General features: G+C 36.0%; 1 pseudogene; it reads left to right on the plus strand.

The window, feature by feature from the left end:
* The first annotated feature begins 877 nt into the window (after positions 1-877).
* Positions 878-1,581, plus strand: LOC129514517 (40S ribosomal protein SA-like; annotated as a pseudogene).
* The last annotated feature ends 2,701 nt before the right edge of the window (positions 1,582-4,282 follow it).

Consider the following 4,282-nt stretch of genomic DNA (forward strand, 5'->3'; position numbering starts at 1 on the left):
TATATATATATATATAATATTTATTGAAGCTTTGTTGTATAAGTATTGATATGTGCATAAATATATATGTACATACACATGTCATGCAATGTGTGTATGCACAGTGTATTACATGCATAGCATGCACATATGTATATGTAATATATTACAATTATAGGATATGTGTATATGCATTCATATACATATGTACCCTAGGATAGCTAGAAACTACTAAAAATGATCTTCAGTTATTTAGATTATCTGCACACCAAGGACTTTTCTAGGGAGACAGCTTACATAATTTTTTCTCTATTTTATTTTATTTTTTCAATCTTATTGTTTTATTTCTTTTTCTTTCTCCAAATTTTTATTTAAATTCCAGTTAGTTACCATACAGTGGAATGTTAGTTTCAGGTGTAGAATTTAGTGATTCATCGCTTACATACTTAACCTTCCTTCCTTTTTTGACCTGTCTCTCCTTTCATTTTTTCCAAATTTTTGAATGATACATGATATAGAAAACATCATTGTCTTCTAACTAATTTATAGAATATGCCTCTACTTTTTCATTTTAAATATTATTTTTAAAAATATTTGCTATAATATTAGGGATATCATAGTAGTTCTGGATCTAGAATACCTGAGTACAACTTCCTAGCTGATGAACTTGAACAAGTTTTCCTGAGTCTTTGGGACTCAGTTTCTTGCCTGCAAAATAGAGACGATAAGAGTGCTAATTCTGAAGGGTTATTGTGAAGACTAAACAAGCCTTTTTTCCAGTGCTACCCAGGCAGGGATCTATAAGGCATTGTTGTGTTGTTTTGCATTCCCATTCTAACTTAAAGGGAAACTTTCAGAATGTCTGGAGCCCTTAATATCCTACAAATGAAGGAGGAGGATGTCCTCAAATTCCTTAGGTGGCACCAACCTTGACTTCAAATGGAACAGTACATCTACAAAAGGAAAAGTGATAGCATTTACACTATATATCTGAAAAACCCAGGAAAAACTTCTGCCAATGGTAGCTCCTGCCATTGTTGTTCTGAAAACCCAGCTGACATCAGTGTCATATCATCCATGAATACTGGACAGCAAGCTATGTTGAGGTCTGCTGCTGCTACTGGAGTGACTCCTAGGGCTGGCCACTTCGGTCCTGGAACCTTTAGTAGCCAGATCCAGGCAGGCTTCCTGGAGCTGAGACTTCTGGTGGTTCCTGACCCCAGGGCTGACCACCAGCCTCTCACAGAGGTGCCTTAGGTTAACCTGCCTACCATCACTGCGTAACACACTTTCCTCTGCCTTGTGTGGACATTGGCATTCCTTGCAACAACAAGGGCGTTCCCTCAGTGGGTCTGATGTGGTGAATGCTGGCCCAGGAAGTTCTGCACATGAGTGGCACCATTTCTGATGAACGCCCAGGGGATGTCATGCCTGACCTCTGCTTCTACAGAGATCCTGAAGAGATTGAAAAGGAAGAGCAGGCTGCTGCTGAAAAAGGCTGTGACCAAGGAGGAATTTCAGGGTGAAATGGATTGCTCCACTCCTGAATTTACTGCTATTCAACCTGAAGGTGCAGACTGGTGTCTCTCTTTGAAGCACTAGTGCAATTTAATCTATAAGTCTGGGCATAAATATCTCTCCAAATTATTACACATTATAATCCAGTATTATTTTATGAATTAGAGATCTTAAAAATCTGAGTTTAATGAAATTATAATCCATTTTTCACTTCTTTGATAATATCTTTAATATCAATTCCTCACTAAACAGAAGTTAGTATTTGGTTGATTTATAAGCATTTAATGTATACACCAGACATACAGAACATAGAAAAATTAGCATTAATTTACAAAAACTAATCACAGAAGATAGAATTTGAAATATATTTTACAAAACTGTCAGATTTGATAAACAATTGTTATTAGAAACAGATTTTTTGAGGTGGGTTTCTTGAAAAACTGATAAAAGTTCAGTTTTCAATATTGAATAAAATATTAAAATATGCCCCACAAGAATATACATAATGCTGCCATTCATGTAATGCTGCAAAAGTAATGATTTTGTATATTTGTAGTAAGTATTCATATTGGAAGTTCCTTAATAAAAATAGACTATAAAATTTTCTCAAATAACATAAAGATGACAAGAAAAATATTGGTCTCCCAAAAATACATTGAATTTAAGAAGAGTTATGTGTTAGACGATGAGATGTAGTTTAGCTTTTAAAACAATTTATTTTGAAAGCTATGCATAGAAATAGGCTTTTTCAAAACAAGATATTCAGAGAATGTTTTATTGAAATTTATTTGTGACCAATTCAGGTATTCATTAGAAGGTGAAATCTTTGAGGAAAGGATTTCTGTCTGTTTTATGCCTTAATATTTCTCTAGCACCTAGGAGAGGGTCTGAAGCATAGCAGGGGCTCCTAGACATTTATTGAACAAATGAATACCTGAACTTATCAATAATCATGCTGACATTTTTCCAGGCTAAACTTATTGGAGCAAAATTAAATGCTATAGAACTTTGAGATCTCAACAATACTGTAGTCTGAATATTAACTATTAACATTGATCCAAAACAATGCATAAGGAAAACTTTGATCCTGTCCTTCATTAATCCCTAAGCAGATGCAGGATATCTTCCAGTTAGGTTTACGTCCTTGTAAGGTGAGATTTTTATGAAAATGCTGTCTTATAAAACCCAATCTCTACTGTTAAGGAATAAGGGTTGGTTTTTAACTAACAACACAAAAGAGCAGAAGTCCAGGGGCTAGAGTCAAACTCATTGCCCCTTGTAGCTGTCAAAGTCTAAATGAGAGAATTAACCTTTAAAGAAGATTTACTATACTCTAAGCATCCATTCTTACTTCCACACAGTCTTAAACCTATTCCTTTATTAATTACACCAGCATAGAGCTAACCCCTGTAACTGTGAACCAGCCTCACTTCTTTGGTAGAATTGGGCTTTATCATGATGATACCAGCTTAGATTAAGAGTACTACAAGGAATGGCCCTAAAATATTATAACTGTGTCTTTGTTATGTTTATTATATCATATGAGGGGATTTTGTTTCAGTTTTCACACCAGGACTAGCTGTTTTTATCTAATGGACCCTATAAATTGTTTGATGGATCAGTTACCATGGTTCTCTGTTAGCTTAGAGATAAACTCCTAGGCCACCTATTACAATGCAATTGTTTTGATCTTAGTGTTCACGTGTGTGTGTGGGGGGGGGGGTGACATTAGCTTCACCTCCAGTACCATTTTATGCCTTATCCTTATTTTGCTTTCTTCTTTCTTAAACACATTAAATGATATTATTTTAATAAAATTACTTGTCCTTATAAAGCAAACTTTTAAATAAAATACCTCTTAATTTTGTTTGTTTGTAGTTCAAACCTATTCTGATAATGAAGGTAAGTATGGAGAGGAAGGAAAGGCAATCCCAAATAAATAAATGAATAAATAGATAGATAGCATCAAGAAAGAAATAAAAATGAGAACTTTTAGCTGCCTGCCTTTGGTTCTCAGTGCATTCTGAGATCTTGGATCTCCCCAAGGAATAAGTGATATCAGAATCAGGCATTCCAAGGAACACTTTCCAGTTTGATGGGAAAGTATTTGTTTTGTTTTGTTTTCAAGATTTTATTTATTCATTGAGAGGCTGAGAGAGAGAAAGGCAGAGACATAGGCAGAGGATGAAGTAGGGGGGTCCCAGAACCCTGGGATCACACCCTGAGCCAAAGGCAGAGGCTCAACCACTGAGCCACCCAGGCATCCCTGTTTTATTTTCTGTTTTTAAAGATTTTATCTATCTATCTATCTATCTATCTATCTATCTATCTATCTATCATCTATCATCTATCTATCTATTTATCTATGTAGTGTATGAGTGGGGGAGGGGCAGAGGAAGAGAGAGGGAATCTCAAGCAGACTCTCCACTGAACGTGAAGTCCTATGTAGGGCTCAGTCTCATGACCCTGAGATCATGACCTAAGCCAAAATCAAGAATCTGATGCTTAACTGACTCAGCCATCCAGGTTCTCAAGGAAGGTAGTTGTAAAGGTTTGTCTGAGCCACTAATGTCTGAATCTCTCTTCTGTCTATGATCAAGTCTCATCACACTAAACTTCAGGTTTCTGAATTCTTACTGAGCTGACTCTCATGGTCATCTGAGGAACACTATTATTCACTGCTTAATCACCTGCCCAAATACCACCTCCCAGAATAGGGGTTCAATCTGATAACTGCAGCTTGGGCACATCCACAGATATTATCTTAGCCTCATATCCTGTGCAG

This window comes from Nyctereutes procyonoides, unplaced genomic scaffold (assembly GCF_905146905.1).
Source record: "Nyctereutes procyonoides isolate TBG_1078 unplaced genomic scaffold, NYPRO_anot_genome, whole genome shotgun sequence".
In the NCBI taxonomy this organism is placed as follows: Eukaryota; Metazoa; Chordata; class Mammalia; order Carnivora; family Canidae; genus Nyctereutes; species Nyctereutes procyonoides.